This window comes from Mustela lutreola, chromosome 7, assembly GCF_030435805.1.
Source record: "Mustela lutreola isolate mMusLut2 chromosome 7, mMusLut2.pri, whole genome shotgun sequence".
NCBI classification, from domain to species: domain Eukaryota; kingdom Metazoa; phylum Chordata; class Mammalia; order Carnivora; family Mustelidae; genus Mustela; species Mustela lutreola.
In genome coordinates this window covers 115,345,741-115,369,140 of record NC_081296.1, presented here as the reverse complement: position 1 = coordinate 115,369,140, position 23,400 = coordinate 115,345,741, and the positions used below count along the sequence as shown (strand labels likewise).

General features: G+C 38.9%; 1 long non-coding RNA gene across 1 annotated transcript; it reads right to left on the bottom strand.

The window, feature by feature from the left end:
* Positions 1 to 3,296: 3,296 nt before the first annotated feature.
* Positions 3,297 to 20,020, bottom strand: LOC131836660 (uncharacterized). The gene is made up of 3 exons (XR_009355710.1): positions 19,786 to 20,020; positions 9,676 to 9,791; positions 3,297 to 9,569 (listed from the first exon to the last, which is right to left on the bottom strand). It is a non-coding gene; the product is annotated as an uncharacterized LOC131836660 (long non-coding RNA).
* Positions 20,021 to 23,400: the final 3,380 nt, after the last annotated feature.

The following is a 23,400-nucleotide window of genomic DNA, read 5'->3' as shown; positions in this document are numbered from 1 at the left end:
TAGCTCTCAACTGGTTTCATTAATCTCTAGGTAGCTAAGAGAAGCAAATCTCTGAGCTCCACTGGTGGCAGTAAGCAAAAATATGGGAAACAAAATTTTTGAAATAGTTTCTCATTATTCAGGCAACAGAAGATACCCACAAAACAAAATATTTAATGTGATAGAGTTTTCCTATAAAGTTGGACTAGGTAGCTAAGATTAAAAGTCAATAATGAGCCTATAAACTTTCTAACAGGAATGTATTTTACAAGCAGAGTTGTGGAAAGTACCGGATGTGAGAGGAAAGATGGAACCATTATTAAACTGTTGTCATATTGTAATTTATATATAAAATGTACATTTCCTCACCTTGTCTGGGAGCATTTTTCCAATACTGCAATCTTCTTTTGGCTTCTCCTAGTCATCAAACTCTATATCCAGAACCAGTAAGCTTAGAATTTTATTCATTTTTGTAAGACACAAGTTGATAAAGCTGCAGACCAGTAGTATGTAAAGAAATATAAAGTTTCTTCAAAATAAGTCAAATCAATGGGAATAAATTGTTAAGTACATAAATGAGAGCAGCAATCGTTTCAGCCCATTTGTCTGAAAGGCACCCACACCCTTAGAGCATATTCAAAGAAGGAAAAACAGCACTAAATTTTTGGACCCGTGCCCAGGATCCTTTTCTTCTAAATATGGAAATAGATATTTAAGTCCCGGTACCCTCATATCCACTCTTCGGTTTGCTTCTGTGATTCTGCTTCCCCACAAAATGACCGGTTCTTGTCCCCAGCCGACTGCATCAATTCGATTCCATTCACTTATGCAGGGATCCAGGAAAGTGGACATAATTCAAACCAGAGACAGTGAACTACTTAGTGTTTGAGATTTTTTTTTTTCCCCAGTTCCTAATAGTCTATCAACTACAGCAGAAAGAAGAGTTTTTAGAGTTGGCTTATTTTGAAAGCTAACCAGAGACACCCACTGCTGGCTTATTGAGTCTTTTATTTAATATTGATGGTGGAAATTTCCTTGGAGAGTTTGACCTGGGGAGGAGTTTAGCCCATGTGTCTTTTATAAAACTAGGGCAGTCAGGATAAGATTCTGTCTTAAGGAGACCGTTTTCGTATTCACGATAACCACAAACCCAGGTTGTCCCGATTTCCACAGTGACACCACATTGATGCTTGGCTCAATATAGCCTCTGGTGGCAAAGTAGGCCACTCTAAGGGGTCCCCCTGTCTCCCAACAGGCCCCAGTTGGCTGGTGACCGGTGCAAATGGCCTGAAGCCCCTTGGGATGGATTTTCTCAGGAGAAAGACCGGCATCTCCTCCCAATGAGGTCAAGTGAGGATGAGATCGTCTCGTTTTGATAATTAAAAAATTGTAAACTAATTTGTATCACCAGCTGATGAGAAGGGAACATGAGACATATATATGTATATAAAAATTTCTGTATTTGGCTTCCTCATAAGCTACAGACGTAACTACAGCCACAATCGGTCGAAGTGGTTGTAGATTTCACTTGTCCATGGGAATGAATAACAGTTTGATATATCTTCTTTTCAAGGCAATTCAGTATAATTTGTGTTTACACAACACTGTTTACAAATATTCTAACTGTAAAATCCATGTGACAATAATAGAAATATCTTCCAGATCAGTGAATGTTTGGGAGTGTGTCTCACACTATGGAATATATTTAACTCAGAGGACTCACAGCAGAGAATTTTAAGAAAACTGCTGCAATATGAAGAAATGGCAGGGATGATTTAAACAAGGCTTCATAAAAATTTGTCCTGGTTGAGCTTGCCATGCATATTAATTCACTCGAGTGATAGCAATCAGGTCACAAATAGAGGGTGGGGCCAGGGTAGCACAGAATGATGAGGGCAGGTAGTACCGGGAACAGAAGCAGGAACAGGAAAAAAAAAAGGTGATAAAATCCTTCTTTGTGGTGGATCTTTGCTTTGAGAATAAAGTCGTCTTTATTACCATCAACTCAACAACTCTACTATATTTATGCTTCTCAATACGGCTTGAAACTCTTGTGGAAATTCCAAGCTTCCTGAAAGAAACATTCTGGGTTACCCTATCTTTTAGTTTGAATAATAATAGGTTTTTCAAAGCCCATCCACCTGCAGTCTGTGGTTTGTGTTTGTGTATGTGTGTGTTCTATGAACACTCAAATAAGAAAGCAAAGCATAACCACCTACTTTTGGACTCACAAACAGAGTGCAAATGGGAAAAAATGCATTTATTTATAAAAGAAAAATTAAGAGTCACTTGGAAGACATGATTTATTATCACCAAATACATACTGGGCACTGTCTAAAGCACTTATAAAAGATTGTTTTTTGACTCCTGGAAGGGATCAATTGGCTCTTCATGTTCCCATTTTGGATGTGTCCATCTGTATGTAAGTGTCTCTCACACACCAAAGTCTCTTTTATTTACTTGAGGCAGTTGTTCCTGGGTTCCTCAAATAACTATACACTTCATCAATCCATTGTCTTGCGGGGTATACATGGAAAAATACTGTGTTCTTGGAAATACCTTACACTTGGGCTTTGATGTCCCACATGAGTCAATGCATAATAAGGGACTTCACAATCACAGGTTTGCAAAATTGATAATAAATATTAGCTCCCAGCAACAAAAGAAGAAATCTACATTCCTGATGTGTTCCCCTTGTCCTTCCCCAAACAAATCTAGAGAACCAATGGGGACATCTGCTGATACTCTATTCTGATGGGAAATTATCTTCGACTCTGAGATTTATACTTGAGTGTTGGAATAAGACCTAAACTAGAATGAGTTCTGTCATGCATTCTTTTTTTTTTTTTTCAAAGATTTTATTTATTTATTTGACAGGCAGAGATCACAAGTAGGCAGAGAGGCAGGCAGAGAGAGAAAGGGAAGCAGGCTCCCCGCTGAGCAGAAAGCCTGATGCGGGGCTTGATCCCAAGACCCTGGGACCACGACCTGAGCCAAAGGCAGAGACCCTAATCCACTGAGCCACCCAGGCACCCCTCTGTCATGTATTTTTATGGCTTATGCTACCTAAAAACCATTTCTAGGTCAATTTCAGTGAAGAAAACCTGCCAGGAGATTAGGAATGTCTTCCAAATACTTAAGCAAATTTTGTGTTGAAAGTGAACTGCTGGGTGCCTGGGTGGCTCCGTCAGCTAAACGTCTGCCTTCAGCTCAGGTCATGATCCCAGGGTCCTGGGATTGAGTCCCATATCGGACTGTCTGCTAAGTTGGGGTCTACTTCTCCCTCTCCCTCCACCCCTACCCCCTACTCATGCTCACTGCTCTCTTTTTCTCTCTCTCTCTCTCAAATAAAAAAATAAAATCTTAAACCAACAACAACAAAAAAAGAAAGTTAACTGTTGAAAGGATATAACTATATGCTTTTTAAATGAGACTTCTGGAATCAAGGGACATAAAGCAACTGCCAAATATTCATGACCCTCCTCCCCTGCTTAATAAAGGCACCTTTACTTCACCAGAAATAAAATTTTATTAGTAACATGTCAAATATGTTTTAAAATACAGTTACCTTTCTTCTTCCTCTCAGTTTAAAAAACAATCCAATAAAAACTCTAAATCATGACCCAAATATTTTTAAATGTGAAAATGACATATTTTAGATTATGTAACAGATACACAGTTTCCCAAATAAATGTTGTAGAACACCATCTGCTTGATATTTGGGTGCATTCCCACAGAACTAAATTTCTGCTTTTTTTCCCCTTCATTAATGGCTTATGACAAATTTTTGACACTATATTCACAATAGCTATATCAACAATTTATGACCAAAGGAGAGCTTGACAAAAATCACTTGGCATGCTCAAATTAGACAATTTGTGCAACTCCCTCATTCACACCAATCATCCATCCCTCATTTAGACACTGACTACTATAGAGAAACAATGAGTCCATAGCAAGGGGAGGGTTTCTCATGGACTAAAGCTCAAGAAAGAGTTCAAAACAACAAGTTGAAGATCCAGGTGCTGTTTTTTCAGTTTATGTTTACCCAATTGTTCAGCCCATGTATTCACTGACAAGTCTGAATTTAATATCGAAAGTTTTTAGAAGGTCTTCTCAGGTTTGGCCAAGCAAGAACATGCCAAATTCTTCTTAACTATGAACAAAATTTCACCTTTGCTGTAGGGTTAACAAATAGAGCTCACTTATCTGGGTATAATCAAGAGAAAGCAACCTAGAAGAAAATTTTATCATGTGTCATTTCCTGACTGATAAGAACGGTACATGACTACATCTATGTTCCTTTTTTGCACTTGATGTAGATAAAATTTGTATGAGAAATCATTTTGTGTGTATTTTGGTATATAAAATATTATAATATTTGTGGCCAATTTGGAAACTTTATCTTTCATTTCTTTAGATTAAAAAATTCTATAGAAAACAGACACAAACTCATATTCTTTGAAAGGAATCAGAATATAGGTTGGTATGTATATTCAGATTTTCAAAATGATTGAGAGCTTTATTACCCAAAGTGTGGTTGGTAGACTGCAGCACCCACGTCACCTAAGAGATGTAAGAAATGCATATTCCCAGGCCCCATCCCAGACCTACCAAAAGGAATTTGTGTTTTGACAAGATCTCCAGTGACTCATACGCACAAGAAGCTTTGAGAAGTGTTAATGTAGAGGAATGTTCTTTACCCAACTATAGAATAATTCTTGGGGAAAGATAGAACTATGCTAATAGGAAAATTTTGTTCAAATTGTTCAACCATGAATGTAACAACTTTTAGACATGATCCACTTAATAACAAAAAACAAAACACCTGGAACATGTCACATTGCTGATGTATAAAATGAAATTTGAGAATGGGAAAATGTAAATTAAAATTCTATATTAGATAATAATCATGAACTGCTTGTATTAATTGTACATAGTCTTTCACTTTTTCCAATCTAAGGTATTTTCTTCAGCAAAACTAAGGTATTTTCTTCAGCAAAACATACACAAGTGATAACTATTACACTGAACCCTAGAAATGTGAAGACTACCTTAGTAGTCAATTATTTAATGACTATTACAATAGTTTTTTAAAGAATTATATCAAAAACTAATGAATTCTACTTTGACACACTTTGGAAACCTTTTGTCAAAGGGGAATTCAACCAGTACTGCAAATTGTTGCTTTCTTCTTCCAAGTATCTTTGAGCAATTCAATATCAATGCTGGGGGAAGTAGGAAGGTGAAGAATTAGAACCCAAACCTCCCCTTTCCAGCAGACTGCAAGGTCTGGGGTTGGATTGTGATTCAGAGTGGAGGGAAGGAAGAGCTGGTTCCAGAGCTGATGTAAAGAAATCCCTAGGTTCATTCAAGCAGCTCACTACACAAGGCAAATTAAAGAAAGTTGTCCTTCTAACCTTGACCACACTATATACAGCTCAAACGCCGTGATTTCCTGATTTTGGGTCTCCTTCAAGGCTTTCCTTCACATGAGTAGTATTAGCCTGATTTCCCCTACAAATGAACATGAAAGCTGGAGAATTGGGAAAGAAGGAATTCTTCTGTACTTGCACTTGTCACCTATCTCCCCTACAATCTCTGTGCCCCAGGAATGAGCTAAAGCCAGCCACACTTGCTGTCTACAATAGTGGCTTTCTATTATGCTTCCAAGTAGAAAATATGTTGCCAAGCAGAAGGTACATTGCTTTCCTTCTAAGATCAAGGCTGGTAGACCTTCCCTTCTTGTGGATCTTCTTAGCTATAAACACTTTTGGAGACACATGTTTGATAACCATCCCATAGTTTAGAAAAGAAAAATGCAAGTACTACTCCCAATACTTTAAAAACAAAACCAAACATCTTTGAGTTCCTCTCTCATCAGTGAACTGCTTGAGCAAAGGGACTGTGTATCATTCACCTCTGTATCCCCAACCCTGGCACAGTGTCTGACTCATAGTGGTTGCTTCATAGATGATGGCAAATTAGACTTATTTCCAACTCCTCTAGCACTGAATTATTAAATCTTGGATTGTACATTGAAATCTGATCATATGTTGGAGCTGATCCATTTATATTAGACCATTAAGTCTTTCTCCTAACTTAATTAATTTCTATTTTTTTCCTTTATTCATCTAGCCAGGGAGTTCACTTTTGGGGATATGTCACAGTAACATCACATTTCAAATAATACATATGTTGAATAAAATCTGGTCTTATGCATCACTGATGAATGAAAGAAAGTATCAGTAGGTTATGGATATCAATCAGGTTTTGGGAGTGAACAGCAGACACGAAAGGTCAAAAAGTGTAGCAAGTAAGCAATGAAAAAGCTTTCTCTTTCACTTCCTAATACTGTTTTTAATTCGTCTGCACCCCTCCAACACACTTTTATCCTTCCTCATCGCTTCATTTTCCTCTTATCTCTTTTTTTTAAATTTCTTCTTTACTAGGCCTTCAGGCTGAGGACCCTTATGTAAGAGTGATCAAGATTACCAAAGGCATTCAGATTTCCCATCCTGTCTTTCTTACTCTGATGGCTTTTGTTACCAAAGAAAGGACGTCCACATTCAACAAAGTTGTAACTGGTCTCCTACCTTTCACTTCTCCCCTAATAGAGCATGTGGGATGGGGTCAGCAAAGCAGGTCTCTATGGAGTCCTTCTGTGTATCAGTTTGCCACGGTAGAATGACAGCAATCTTATTGATTCAGAGAAGTTTACATCATTTAAATACAAATTACTGTTTTTTAAAAAGTCAAGATAACATTAGTCCACTCCTTACCTATGAATTGCTTATTGGAAAAGAAATTAAATGCTTTAAAAGATATTTTTAAATAATTTGGTTTGAAATCATTTTTTTAAAAGAAAAGCATATTCACAAATACCACTGGTTTCTAAGACAATTCCTTCTCTACATATGTATATATAGCTCAGAGAGCTCAGTTAATGACATCATCAAATAAAACAGACTTTACCTCTGTTGCTGGTTCACTGCCCAAAAGTTGTTACTCTAAGATTTCTGACATACCCTAACTATTAAAATTTCATACTTTCTTGGTAATTTTTCTCTCCCTCTCTATTCTATTCCAAAATTACATTTCTATCCTCCAACAATTTCGATGTATGGCAGTTTTGTCAGTTGTATCAGTTTGCACTGGTGTGTTTTTCTTACAGATATTGTCTTAAACCAAACCAGGTGTTTCTCTCAGGTTAAAAAAAAGTAAGTTAAAACTATTAGAGAACTAATTCTATTTTTAAATTAGATGTAGTATAATTATCCTATCTAATTTGGAATCTATTCAATTAATACCCTCATTGTTTAAGAAATCTACTTTTTAAAAGAAGTATTCTTAAAATAAGATATTTTATAGCAGTGAAACAAAGTTTTTGAACTTTGGTGCCAAATTTTGCCCTTAAATTAATTTTTAAATATTTATATTTATTTCAAAGCTATCTCACCATTCAAACAAAATTGCCTTTAAAAATTAGCCCCAGTTATAAGTTTTCCATTTGTTCTAAAGTATTTTTTAATAATTCTGATTGAGCAACTAAGCACAAACCTGGTACTTTTATCAATTATAGATCTATATAATCTTCAACAACAACACATGCTAATTAGGGCACCAATATTTATACCAAAAACATCCACATGACTCACCTGATGATTCAGTAAAGGGAACAAATAGCGAATTGGAACTAAAAAAAATATTCTCTTGAATTAAAAAAAAAGACTTCTTGGTCACAAGATGGCATTCAACTAGGGAAGGTACAATGTTGACAATCACCATATTTAGATTTGTGAAAGCATATGATCGCCGAAGTCCTGTAATACCTTCACGTAAAGCAGTGTCCTTGATTTTTCTGAAAGCACATTAGTAAGCAAATTGTTTCCAAAACCCTTTAACAATGTTCTTCTATGTCCTGTGCAATCCTTGTTTTAGATTCTTATCTTCATTATCATAGTCTCTCTAACACTCATCTTGGGTCTTTGGTATTTCTTGAATATACCTTTGGCACCTAGTTTTCCCAATCTGTTTTATCGGTTAATGACAATTCTTTAAATGATATGCTCCATAGAACATAACTTCAGACACTGAAATCAGACATCTCACTCAAACCTCAAAGAACATTAGGAACCACTTCAAATAATTTCAGGAATCAATCCAACTTGTTAAATAATTATCTTTCAAATTGCAAAATATAGGGACTTATCTAAACTTCACCATCAAAAGCATTCTGAAACATGTTGTCAAATAGTGAATGGTCAACTACTGTACAAAAATCAGTGCAAAGTTTCATTTAGGCAACCCTAAATGTACTCTTTGATGAAGAAATAACATCATGTAGAACTTCTGTTGTTTTCACCAATTTTTGCAGATAAGACTTTTTAAAATTATCAAGCTATTAAAAACAAATTTGACCTGCCTACCCTTTTCCTGAGCTTCACAGCCTGTAAAAATGACATTATAATAAAATGACATTATAAATAAACTCTTAACTGAAGGCCCACCACAAACTTTAACTGACCTCTAGAGCTTACAGATAAGGCTTATCTGCAAGGCTCATTCTATTAAATTTTACTTTTAAGAGAAATGTCTATCAAGCCAAAAATAAAATAAAATAAAATGGATCAGTTCGGAGTAATCTGGTTGTTACATTCAGCAGTTAAGTTGCAATAGGTTTGCCCCATCTTGAATTGCCACTAACGGTAAGACGAAAATGGTGTCAAACAATTATTTGGCGCAATGTTTGACAAGCCAACGCTTTTTCAGAAAGAACCTATCTTCCCCTCATTGTTTACAGAAAACAAAATCTGTTCCTTACTTAATATTTAAGGACACCACATTATCAGTTCAATGTCGCTTTTTGTTATTTGCCACTAAGAGTGGCAGAATTTGGAAACAGGGGGCTTAAAAGTTTAAATCCGTAGAAGAACTTAACCTAGGTCTCCTTGTACACATCATCTTATCTTAAAAAGAGCATAAAAACCTTTGCCTGTAAAGCACTTATTTGCTGCTTTATAGTATGTGGACATATTTTCAATGTGGATGATACTAAGGACCGCTGAGTAATAACCAGGGTTCTCTCCACTCAGTTCAGCATGCATGTCAACTTTGATCTCAAGTGCACTGGTAATTAGTGCCTTATTTTAACATCTTCACTATAAACAGTTCAGGCATTTAGAAACAAAGTATTGATGAACTTAACGGTTACTTTAATTCATTTTATAAATAAGCAACTGAGAATTCTGCTCCAAATGGCTGCTAGTGTAGCCCATTCCATAAATGGCATTCTCCGAAGCATAAGGCACAATATGATATGAATGCAGCTCTTCATAATAAAGAGACTGAGAACAGCATTCCTGTACCATGAACTTCAGCCGTTTTCTTGTATCAGAATAAGCAGTCTTATAACAGGGAGCTTCTTTAAAGTATTCATAGCTCTCTTTCTCCGTCTCTAGATGTATCTTCCTCAGCAAATTGTTAATTAACACAGACCTTCTTAAGTAGGTTTCTGGGTCTTCAAGAAACCTGAGCTTCTCCAGAGAAAGTTTGAGAATGCAAGTCCTGTCCTCAGGCAATATCAGGTGCTGGAAAGCAAATACATCAGATCTACGTTTTAGAAAATGAAAACCAGAGCTTTCGCGTTGGACAAGACTCATAAAAAAGAAAAGATAGTGATAAGTAAACCCTTACTTTTGGAAAATACCCATGGTAATCTTGATGTAAATCTTCTTCTTCTGCATATTTTCTCTTAAAGTAGGCTACTTTCGACGTTGTTAATGTATATGTTAATACTTTTGTTGGATAAGCTAAACAAAATAAAATAATTGGAGAAAAGTCAGATTTTATTGTGGCACAGAGTATTTTATCATATAAGTTCTATTTATAAAAAGAAATTGTTGACCCTGGAAAATAAAATTCTATCTTCGTTCATTGAGCAACGTGTTCAAGTAGTCTGGAGCAGTTCTCTGGTGACCGAAAAGCCTCTTTGCAGGCAAAAGCCACTATTCAGACCCAAAATAGATGTTTCAGGTTGGAGAATTATATTCATTTCCTTATGTAGCTCCTCAGAAATAAAATACTTACCAATCTCCTATTTAATTCTATTCCATTTAATGTCAAAATATGCCAAAATTTGAAATTGATTCACAAAATTAATGGAAAGAGGTAAGTTAGTTTTTGTCACTCTTTGAGTTAACTACCTGATTTACGAAGAAAATTCAATGTTTCTAGGTTAATCAAATTGATGTAAAAAGGTTGGCAATGCAATTACAGTCTAAAGAAATAATTATGAGTGTCTATATACAATCCCCTATGATATGATCATGGTATAACCATCCTTACAACATAAAGGTTAATCATATGGAAATGAAAGGTTTAAATAACACTCTGACTAGAAAACTTGACCTTGATATATAATATTAGAATGTGAAAATCTTTGTTCTCTCCTTTAAATTCTATTGCTATTCAGAATTCTGACTTGCTTAAGGAAGGACATTAGTGTCCTGAAAGCCTATTTGCAGAATCATTTGGCTTAAAGGGAGTTCCTAGTGCACCCTATAGGTGGTGCTCTTATCAAAGAAAACAGGCAAGTTCAAGCTTAAAAGTAAAGGAGGAATCCTGGTTAGTACATACTCATTCAACCTCAGAGGACTGAATCAAAATAAATACTCATATTTATATGTTTATATTTATATTTATACATCATCAATTTTACTTTTAATCCATATATTCAAATACATCTACATGTTGAAACTATTTGATTCACAAAATGAGTAGTTTATTAACATGTTAAATTTACGATGAAGACATTTGATGTTTTTCCTCTGTCTTAAATTTTAAAAATCTTAAATGTTAAAAATGTGCACTTCAAGAACTTGCTTGTTCTAGTTTTTCTTCCAATTCAGAGACATCTGTATAACACTTCCTGCAGCTTGTAGTAGCTGGATGGTTTTCCTAAACCACTAGGAAAAGCTATTATAAATCACACCTAAAACATTCCAAATTTTCATTGATACCAGTATGGACTGTAAACCCAAAGGAGTCTTCAGTTAGAATTGGTATGATTTGCAAGGGCAGTAAGAATTTTAAAGCACTGATTGGTCTGACCTAAAAAGAGACAAATGTACAATGATCATTCACAACTGAATCGAAGACAATAGTTGCTATGGTATGTATGCAGTCTCTGAGTTCAACAAGCAGAATTCGATTTATATGGAGTTTTCACAGACTTCAAAAAAAGTTGGGGGGAAAAGAGAACAAAATGGAGTATATTGAAAACAAAGAAAATATTACTGAATCCAGTTTTCTCAAGATCTGTTTTGGGTTGTTTTTTTGTTTTTGTTTTTCGGTTTTCTGGAGCTTTTTTGTAAACTGAATTTTCTTATACATATTTTTAAAGAATTTAATCAAATAATTGGCTGCGGCTTTGTGTTATTCTGTGATGACCATTCATTATTGTGACTGAACTCTTTTTTAACTCTTTGGTTGATGCCACAGTGGTTTTCAAATGTTGGAGAGCATCAGGCTCATCTGAAGGGCTCCTAAGAACATAAATTGCTCGGTCCCGCCCCCCCAGAATTTCTAATTCAGTAGCCCTGAACTAGGAGCAGAAAATCTGCATTTGTAACAAGTTTCCAGGTGATGCTGAGGCTGGGGGGTCGGGACTGAATTTCGAGAGCCTCTATATTAGAGACCTCGACAGGGAGGGTAGTTGCACTACAACACCGGTAGAAAAGCAGAATATTCAGCCCATCCACTGATTGCTTTATCATCAGAATGCCAAGCAATCAGCATGATTGATTTTTTTGGTAGCTGCTGCTATTCAGCCTTGGCTATGTTGGCTTCGATGCTGTAGCATCATGAATAAAGCCAGGCTGCCTTTTAACTAAGTAGTGAAGGAAGAATGAGGTCACTTTTCAACATAAATTCTGGGTTCCCATTAAGAAGTAGCAATGACTCTTATTAGCATTATAGCTGGACAAGTCACTGCTTTTTTTTTTTTTTTTTTTTTTTTTTTTTTTTAATAAGGTCCAGTGGCTTATCACAGTAGGAAAGGATTGATGAAAGGCTTGGAAAGAAGAATGACTTTACCATAGCAAACATTTTCATCTATACATATTTTGTTCTTCTAATATGTGCTTATTTTATTTTCCAAAGGAATGCCATGTCTATAGCATTGAAGACCAAATTAAAACCTTCCAGTGAATGAGACAAGGCAGGACAGGTGGCAGCTTGGAGAACCAAATGTCAAAGAAACCAAGTGGAGCTCTGGGAAAGATGTTTTTAATTCATAGATCAAGACCAAAAAATTATCCTTAATGTCCCCAAGGTTCAGTAATTAAGATTGTGTTTGACTGTATTGGAGCCATTGGCCTCAGATACAGAATGTATCAGACCCTGAAAACACAGTAAATACTCAGGGGTCCAGATTGGTGTCTCAGCTCCATGGGCAACACACTTAGCCACTTAGTTTATTGCTCTTGAAAAACACCCCCAAAGGTTGTTGAAATGCTGAAAAGCTTTCACAGCTGGTACTGGTTTGACAATTACCTCCTTGCAGGCTGTTTAGCTATTTGCAATGTTTTTGGCATAAATGTTTTTAGAGGATGCTTTTAGCCACTTTGAGGCTAAAATATATAGCAAACATAAGTTCCTGCATCTGTTTTCTTGGCTGGATTGAAACTCAAAAAATTCAGAGCTGGAAACTAATTTATTGACTACCTGAGTCATCCTCCAAAGTATACAGATGAGGAACCTGTGGCTCAGAAGGGCTCCATGATTTACAATAGTTGTGTGGCTACAGGTTTGGGTTTTGAAATCAGGTGGTTGAAGTGGGTTTGGATTACCAGCTCTGCTGTTTCCTAGTTGTGTAACCTTGAGAAAATTACATAGGCTCTTTACAAGTCTTATTTGTGAAGTGAGGCTAGAAATAACACTGGCTCATAGGACCATTGAAATAATTCATGGAAAATGACTGGCACCGTTCCTAGCATATAGTCAGAGGTCACTCAAATCCAAGCTCTTATTAGTGTCAATAGGCACAGACCTACCCCAAAGACACAAATCCCAGCCTGGCCTCCTATCTTAGACCCTGAGACTCCTTCCCATCGCCCACCCTACCAGAGATACTAGATTGCAACTGGAGAGTTAAAAGACTACAAAAGAATATTTCAAATGGTCAAGAAAAAAATATATAAAACAGGTGCTACAGTGACTCCAACAAAATGTTTCTGGATTTATGGCCACTGGTCACACATTTGGAGTGAAGGAAATGTAAATTTTTTTTTGAAACATCCTGATAATCATTTGGAGAATTAAAGTTACTCTAGATTTTCCAAAGAAATCTGCCTGTTATGATCCAGTAAACAGGGGCAAATCTGTTTATATCACTCTCCCATAAGTAAAGAGCTAACCTCAACCCAGCCTTGACATAGACAAGAAAAAATAAAATGACTTTATATGTTCATTTTCAGTGTCCTGAGTTCTGAAAGCAGGATATAAATTATAGAACTGAGTTAGGCTGAGCCTATATTTATCTCAAAAGGTAATGCTGGCTTGGATATTCAAATAGCTTTTAATGCTGTAACCCCCCGGGGGCCTATAAAATATCTGTGCCCAGTTTAATGTATTTCATACATAAAACTCCAAGAAGCAACAAATGAGAAGTTACGGAACAGAATGACCACCTCTGTCATTAGAGTTCCAGCAGAACGATTTATACACATTTTTTAAATAAATGTTTCAAATGTAATTACAAATGATTGCTCAAGCGCTCTGCCTATTGTTCCACTCCTGCCTCCAGACAACTGAAATCCTATTATTACGCAAGTGATTTCATTAGGTACACGGCCCAGGGGCAGTACATTAAGGAAAGATCATCAGCAAATTAATTTACAAACACTTGGAGAGAACAGACCATAATAAAAGAACAAGCGCTGTCATGGCAATCCAGTCTTTGTCTGAGGTTGAAAAGCCCAGGGAGATGGTGAAGAAGTGATGGGTTTTAACGCATCTTCATTGGAGTAACCTTTCTATTCCTTTCCCCACAATACTTTGAACTCCAAAAACTGAGCTGAGATCCTCCTAGGAGATGTGTCCTTTGGTAGCCGTAGACAACAGAGGAGTCTGATCGATAGGGAGAAGAAGGTGGGGTCTAATCTCAGATGCACAACTCACATGTTTGGTGGACAAATCATGGGCCCTGACTTCCACACTCTCATGGATTTCCCTTTGCATGGTGTTAGCCTGGCGTGAGCCTTAAAAAGTACATGTCCCTACCTGACTAAATAATGTTTTGCTAGTTGCAATGCTTACGGACATCCTCTCTTCAGGGCCACTTTTGTTTAGAAAGAGCTACCCCATCGGTCACCATTAGCTGCATTCTTCAGTCTTGCCACGTGGCTTAAAAAACCTCAACAGGATTTTCTAGTGCTGTTCCACAGCACTAGTTCAAATGCCAGCTCTACAAGTTATTTGCTTAGTGACACTGGGCAAAGTATTTAACTTCAAAGAGCCTGAGTTTCTTCATCAATTAAATGGTGGAACAATCTCAAAGTCATTGGCTGTATGTAAATTAAGTGAGATGCTGTTTTAAAACACTCAGTGCCTGTCACATTTCCATGTATTTTCTACTCTACAATGAAAGTTAGGTGTTGTGAGGGCAGTGATCTCATTTTTGAAATCATAGATAAGTGTCCTATTAAGCGGCACTGTGTTTGCTATAGCAAGACATCTGTCCTCTTTTCTGTGTCAAGCGCAGGACCTTGAAACATTCACCAGTGCACTCAAGAAGGCAGACGGAAGCAAGTTCAAGGCTGCAAAGCTGCTCCTTCCATAGACCGTTAGTTCTGTGATAGCAAGATTCCATCAATTTTATCCCTCAAAACCCCTTGCCTGGAACCCTGCTAGATAACATATTCTATGGAGCAGAACTCCGTGCCAGTTTTTAGCTCCAAATCAATGGAACAATCTGTTTCTTCAGATTTATCCTCCACTCCAAGCAAAAGATTGACTCTGCAGGCAGTTTAGAATTACCAACAAGTTGTAGCTCCTGGAAACACTTCTTGGGAACTTGCAGGGATACTGACAGGGAAGGAGGTAGAAGAGTTTCCCCCAGACCAGCAGCATTGACTGGAACTGGATTCCATGTCCCTCTGGATAGAACTCAAGCATAGGCCTGGACTAGTAAATAAAATAACACCCTTCCACAGCCTGCCTGTCTTGTTCCACTGCTGATGGCCTCTGCACCAAAGAGAACATTATTAAGTGGGATATGACCAGCCGTGTTATCATGAAGTTAACTTGAGTTGCTGCACCAAGGCCTAACTTCTGCTATGGTCTGGCCCTGTTAACATTGGAGACCAAGTGCAGTAATTTTCATGGGGAAACTTTGTGCTTTACCTCTCATCAGAAGCACGTTCCTTTTTTGAAGGACAATGCTCCCTTTCACTGCATCTTTCACCTTAGAAAGTGAGAACGAATCAGAAAGAAAAATGGAGAAGCAATCATATTGCAGATGCAGGTTCCAAGAAATATCTTACTGATAATGTCTAGGGAGATGTTACAACTTCCTTACATACTCAGGTCTGTTGCTCAGAGAGGAGGGTTTTCAGTTCCTTGTAAGCAGACTGCAGAGATCTTTTGAAAAATATACCTTCAGGTTAGGGTGTATTGCTGAAAACATTTAGCCTGGTGTACCAGAACGGTTGTAGAAAAACACAAGATGGGCTAATCATTAACTTTACTCACCAAGAATATAGGAGAATTTGCCCTGGAGTTGGTGATTCTCTGCCCTCACTCATTGGCCTAATTTGTGTCACCACGCAGAGTTGCTCTGGTGGTGAAATGTTCTTCATTCACACGGTACCTTCCTTCTAAAGACTATAGGTGTTTCATTAAATTGCACTGTGCTCAAATCAAACACTCCTCTTTGGTTAACAGCTGGTTTTATCCCACACAGCAGATACTGAGCAATGAGCCAGACAGCAGTAAACAAGCAGCACATGCAGACAGAATTAAGACTCTAGGCTCTTGAGTTGTGATTCTCTTTGCAATATCCCCAACTTCTCTTGATATTCATAACCCATGCTCCCTATTAATAATCATTTAAAAAATAACACAGACTCCAAAACACCACCACGGAGATTTCCTTCAAACCTTCTAAGCATCACTGATGTTTAGAAGACTTTTGCATTTCTCCCTGCCAAGAAGACTCTTTGTTGCACTTTGATATGAAAAAAAAAAGCTTTACAAATTCTAGTTTTTTTAAAGCTATATTATAACCTTGAACATAACATTAGCAAGCCCTCAGTGCTTTTTATTAATGTCCCCTTACTCCCCACACTGAGAAATATCGCAGTGAACTAGATGGCTCTGTTATTAGCTTGTTAACATAAAAGTAACCAGGAAAAAGTCTAAAAATAATTATGTTAGACTAAATAGGGGAAACATCAAAGTAATGTATTGACACGAGTTAAACAACTTATTAGTTGGGGGGGTGGGGTGGGGAGGGAGGCAGTGGTTGACAAGGATCAGCTCTTCCCCAAAATGGCAGGTGTCTTAATGGTGAATGTCCATGGTCAGTTTACCCCTCTGCTTCTGAAATCATTATTTTATTTCCCTTTTTCTAGGTTTCTGAAGCATATTGCTCTGACAGATAGAGCAGTCGGAACTGGTTATGCCTCAGCTTTAGAGCTATTGTAAGGGTGTCGGTGTTTTGACAGCTAAAGCCAGCTGGCGTGAATTCTCAGTGCAGAGCCCAGGGCTTTGGCATCTTGATCAAACCTTTCAACATTTCTCCATGTTTCAAAGCATCTTCTAAATCCCAGGAAAGCAGCACGACATAAAATTAAACACGGAATGTTCGTAGACACATAAACACTTCCAAATAGAATATATAAGGAAAAACTGAAATTAGAACTTGATTTCAGTTTTAACCTGCTTGATCTCAGCCTTATGTAAGCCTTACAGCCCCAAGTACAGCCCTCTTTATGACTCGAGGTATGTACAAGTACAGCCGGGGTTCCCATTGACAAGAGCAACTAAATCCTTAACCACAAATCGGTGGAATTTTTTTTCACACTCTTCCTTAGGATCTACCAATGTCTCTAGAATTAAATGCTTATTTTATAATGATACCATTTGATTTATTTTTATTTATTGAAAGCTAACTGCCCCATAACATTTTCTGATGAATGACTTGAAACAGATATGTTCATCAAAATTACACAGTATAGGGGCACCTGGGTAGATCAGTGGGTTAAAGCCTTTGCCTTCAGCTCAGGTTATGATGCCAAGGTCCTGGGATCGAGCCGCACATCAGGTTCTCTGTCCAGCAGGAAGCCTGCTTCCCCCTCTCTCTCTGCCTGCCTCTCTGCCTACTTGTGATCTCTGTCTGTCAAATAAATAAATAAATAAAATCTTCTTAAAAATTGCACAGTATACATTCTGCACATTATACATTCATGATAGAATCAAAATTAAAATTTAAAAATGCTTTTCACTTGACCTTCTTGATTGCAATAGTGGTCTCAATGAAAGGGCAGACCTGTTCATGTAAATTAAAGGGCACTGAATGATTTTTAAACTCCTATGCATATTACATAAGAGATGGGATGCATATAAATTACTAATGCACAAGACTAATGCATATACATGAACCAAGACCTGTAGCTGCTTTTTTCAAACTTGCCTTGGATTGATAGTATGATTAGAACTCCACATACCTCTCATGGAAGATGAAAATCAATCTTATTGGTCTCCTTGGATTTGTTTCTTATCATAAAATATAATAGTTGTAATGGAGGAAGGAAAAAGGGGGGATGGTGTTAGAGGCTAATGATGGATTAAATAGTCATAGCTAATGCTGCAAGTCATTAAGCTAAACATATTGTGGCTATGGAGACCAGTACTTTTAAACTATACAACTAGACCAGAATAAATTTTCAAATAGGTTTCTAAGTAAAATGGTTCAATTATTTATTTTTACAAAGAGAGGTAAAGTCAGAGAACAAATGCAGCAGGCTCTATTTTCATGAATTTGATGGTAATTTTGCTAGGCTGCTTACCTACAGGAACTGCACACGGATAACTTAGTGCATGTGAAAGTGAAACACAGTACTGGAGGGCTGAGCACTCATTAAATGACTGTATTCTGTCTTGAAAACTTGATTTGGTTTAAGATGCTTTACACTCGTGAGTTTCTATCATCACAGCCCGAACGCAAATTAAATTTTTGAAAAACACTATGGTCTCCTTTTGCAACTTGGAGAATTCTCTTTATTTCCTTCATTCAGACATGCACCCATTTGCTTATCGGGCTTCCACTTGACATGTTCCCCAAGGCAGGCTACCCAATTTGGCCCAGTCTATTCACATGGGTCTTAGAGAGGAAAATCTGCCAGCCCACAAATGTCCTTCCTACAGAAAACCTCTATTGACTTCTACCCAGCAACCATGTAGATAAACAACTCCTTATATTGATTGTGTAAGTTATGGTAAGGCTACATTAGCATTTATTTCTCTGGACAGTAATTTAGACAGTAATTTCTTTTAAGCTAGTGATTACCTGGTAAAGTTGCATCAATCTGAAAAGTATATTTGTAGGACAGCTTCAGAAAATCTGGTAAGAGTGCCCCTTTGCACAGCGAGCATTTCTCACAGCCTCAGGCTCATGAATGGCTATCTGAGGTTTTGAAACACGGAGACAGATGCAAAGAACATCCCAAGAGTCAGGACTGCATTGACTTGAACTGGTTATCAAGTCAGGTGAATGCACACAGGAGGAGGACCCTATTGAAGATGCTCGAGGTGGGGCTCTTCTGGACCAGACAGATAAATAGATAAGCCTTCGAGCACACACAGTTACTTCAGTGTTCTCCAGATTGAATTTAAGCATAAGGAATCTTAATTATCCTAAGACATTTGGAAATAACTGAGTAACTAAGTTCAACAATTATTTACGGGGAGAATATCTTGGGGACATCATCAGCAGGTTGGTCTAAAAAAAAAAAATCAGAGTCAGATATACTGAATTTGCTTTTAAATGCCAGATTTTGTATAATTTCAAGAAATATTCTCTCTAAAGTAACAATCCAGCAGTTAACTCCAAACAGTAACTCAATCATTCTCCTTAAGATACACAACTTCTCACAGGATTTGAAAGAGCCAAATGGTACTTTTTCTTTGAAGAGAGTTTTCTTTAAAGGGCCATGCTGAACTGCACCTTTTCTACATGGATGTATGCTTACAGATCTCATCATCTTCTATATTTAGAGAGATGAGCTTTCCAAAGGAAGATAGGCAGCCAATGAGGAGGATCCCATCAAAAGAGAGGTGAGTTACTATGGTTACTTTTCAGGAGATTGAGTAACAGTGAACGGCTGCTCCCGGCCAAATGGACCCTTTCCAGAGCAGGACCTAAAAAGATTGTTGCTCCCCATACGTGTTGATTCAATTAGTCCAGACTACACGATGTCATCTGAGCCTTAACCACAGGCTTTCCATGCGTGCTTACTGCTTCCAGCTCTCCTAGCCACACACAGGCAGCGAAGTCAAAGGAAAAACACGGAGGGCTGAAAACTTCCAAACACACACCTAGTAACGACGGGCAGGGGAATCCTCGGGAACCAATGTCATGATTTTTAAAAAATGATATCAGGTTATTCGGGACCACCATCTGGCCGTTTTTCAATCACTGAGGGCGCAGTAGGATCCCAGAACAGTCCCTATCCTCACCCTCAACGAAACGGGTCTGTTCTGAGCCTCGGGGGAGGGCACATTGCTGGAGGAGTCCAGACGTACCTTGCGAGCTGGGTCCACTGACCGGGAGATCGGCGCATGCACCTGTTTCGTAGAGGCGCGGGGCTCGGTGCTCCCTCCCGCTTTTGCGGAGCTGTCACTCTTCAGAGGGGCGCTGACAGCGGCGGCGGTGGTGGCAGCGCGACGGCGACAGCGGCAGCAGCGACAACTGCAGCTCGGCGGGCAACCCTGGCTCCTGCAGGTCCGTCCCTCCAGGCTCTGAAGTGCCTCTCGCTCCGGGTTCGGAACGCGAGGCGGGCGCGCAGCTGCTCTCCGCTCGCATTGGACCAGAGGGAGCAGATGTTACCCGGTTGCTAGGAGCGTTGCTAGGAGGCAATGACGCCCCTCCACAGCTCGGGAGCAACTTTCCTGCAGGTCGGGTGCGCCGGCGGGGGCTGCTGGGAGCTAGGTTTGAGAACTGGAACGAGGAGGGGCAACAAAGAGCCCCAAACAGGAAAGTCCTTTCCTCGCCTAAGTTAGGTCCGGAGAGCTGGGGAGCTGCGGGTGGGTGAGGGGCGCAGCTCGGTGCGCGGGCCTTCGGGCCCTGCTCCCGTGGACCTGGGCGGGTGATGGGGGCCGCTCCCAACCAAGTCAGGGTCACTCGCTGCAGGCCGGCCGTAGCGGGGTGTGCCCTGGGATGATAGGGTTTAGGCATGGGAGTGGGACGGCACTTGGAGCGGCTGAGGAAGCAGCAGAATCTGATCAGTGCGTTTTCAACACTGAGATCCACTGGGATGCTCTGTGCCTTGGGGCAGGACCCTAGCAACGGGAGAGAGGGAGGAGTGTGTGTGTGACCTGGGATGAGGCTTGTGGGATGAAGACTACAGGAACTTTTGTCTTCTGGGACTCTCCTCCCCAGCGTGTTCCTGTTTGCGTCTTCAGGTTTGCACAGCTGATAGATTTTGAAGAGGGACGAACTAATCGATGAAAATCAGACCAGAGTCTCATCCCTTCACTGGCTATCGCTGCCAGTACAGTGCCAAAGATTTCAGAAAATTGACCCTATGGGCCCAGATACTCCCTTATGGTGTGGGAAGTCTTTAATTTGATCCAATGGCCAATTAAAATTTCAGGTTAATATGTAAGCTTCTTTAAACTAAGATATACAAAACAGAAAGTACTTTTTTTTTTTTTTAAGGATTTTATTTATTTATTTGACAGAAATCACAAGTAGGCGGGGGGCGGGGGGCAGGCCCCCTGCTGAGCAGAGAGCCCAATGCGGGGCTCAATCCCAGGACCCTGGGACCATGACCTGAGCCAAAGGCAGAGGCTTTAACCCACTGAGCCACCCAGGTGCCCCACCAGAAAGTACTTTTTACAAAGAAGGTCATTCTCACAAACTGGAGAAAGTATGCCTGTTTTGATTACACTTGAGTATAAATTCACCCAAAGGATTGATTGGATTTTTTCTGATATCTCACTCAAGGCATGTTTGGTGTTTGTTTTTTGTTGTTTGTTTGTTTGTTTGTTATCATTGCCTTTTGCTGTTCGTGTTCAATGGGTTGTCATTCTTGGAGGGGTGGGATGATGAGAAGATCAAAGTGCTCCCGGTAGCCAGTGAGCCAGATTAGAGCAAGATAAAACGACAAACCTGGCAGAAGAGGCTTGTCCAAGCCAGAGAGGGAATCCCTCAGAGAGGGAATCTCATTGAAGACGGATATACACCACTTCCCTTGTTCCCTATGGGGTCAGACCAGGGCCTGGAAGGAAGAGAGTACCACTGGGAATCAATTAAAAAGAACAGTTGCTGTCTTTGGAGCCAGGCCAGGGCTGCCGTGCAATGTCATGTTGACTCCTGCAAAGGCAGACATTTTGCAGGGCGGAAGGGGCCACACAAAATAGCCCTACAAAGGCCATTGGCCGCCGCTCCCTCAGGCACCCAGTACCAGCTTAACACCTCTGACCAAACTTGGAGTTAACAATTTGTTAGCCTGAAGATATAAAAAGCTGATAACCTCTGCTAATAATGAATTTGATTATAGGAATCTTTTAGCAATGAAGATCAAACCATCCTAGGTTCACTTGAAATATCTTATGCTTTTATTTGTCAGTTATACCTCAAGGGTAGTCCAGTCATGTAGCTTTTCTTTTCCTTGAGGATGGGGAAGGTTCTCACTTGCCTCAGGTATTTTGTTCAGGTTCTTTCTTCTTCCTTATGGTGCCTCCCTTTTACCTGGTTTACTCCTGCTCAGCTTTCATGTCACAGCTTAAATACCACTTCCTCATAGTAGCTTTCCTTCACAGCGTCTCACTGGCTAGATTAGCCTTCTAGTTACATTCCCAAATCATCCTACTGGTCCCATTTCACAATAGTCATCACACCAGCTTTCCAGCTAGTTCTACCTTGTTAACACTGTGTTTCTAGCATGGAGTGCACAGGGCCTGGAACATAAATGGGATCATGGGCACTTGTGAATGGATGGAGTCACCCTGCCTGGCTCAGGGTCCCTTGTTTCTACTTGAGCTATATAGCTCTTAAGTTATTGAACTTACACCAGCCATGAGGGCAGCCCACTGGTTGCTGTCCTTATTTTAAGTAGAGGGGAAAATCTTGTTACATAGAAAATTGTTTTCTGTCCTTAAGAAGACATTATATTGATAGAGCAACTACTTTTTCTTCCTGAGGCATCTTATAAATGTCTCTACCTGGATTTTGCAGGCATTGAGAAATTACCGCAAAGTTCTTTATGTATTTTCCTAATTGTATTCTCTCTGTGTCCTCCAAAGTAAGTGTGATCCTCTGAACTGATTTGTTTCATCTTTCCTTAAAATACTCTTACCTGAGGTAAAAAAGTAGCCTCTATCATCACATGCTCTAGCTCTATGGAGCAAAAAGTTAAAGGTAAAAAAATAAAAAACAAACAAAAATACACCAAAAAATAACCTCTTAGGAGAGCAGCTAGCTAACCTGACCAATATGGACAGTATAGTTAATCAGAAGAGACCAGGAAACCTCCTTCTCTGTTTTCAGTATAACTCACCAAATAAATGTCAAATCCCCTCTTCATTGGGGACTACCTCAAGGAAAAGTAATAGATGCTGGAAGACATGATGGAACAGTCAGGGTAATCTCAAGATCACAGAATGGCTTGGTGGCAAAGCCAGAACTAGAGCACAGGTATGAGTTTAATCTTTACTGGACTATTTATGTCTGCAGTTACTATTTTATAAATTCTTCAATTCTCCTGGCAAGTGATCAGAGCACATCTTCCACTAAATATTTTGGATTTTAAAATTAAATATTTAAATACCATATGGTCTAGCTTAGAATCCATCTGAATTGTAATCTTCTCACCTCAAGACAACCCTTGAATCTTGTCCCTCCTTGAGACGACCACAGATGTAATGCTAACGGTCTCCTGCTCCTTATCTGTTTGCTAAAAAGAATGAGGTGTTCCATTATGTAGCAGAATGCACATTAAAATTCATCAGAGCTCCAAACTGTCACCCAAAGTTCCTCTTGAGTCATGTCTCTGAATCTCCCCAGAGAACCCTAGAGAAACTATAAAGAAACTATGGAGTTTACAAGACATATACTGTGATTTGATTCATTGATAAAATGTCACTCAAGATATTTTCTAAAATATTACAAGGGACTTTAAGAACCATCGTCATGGA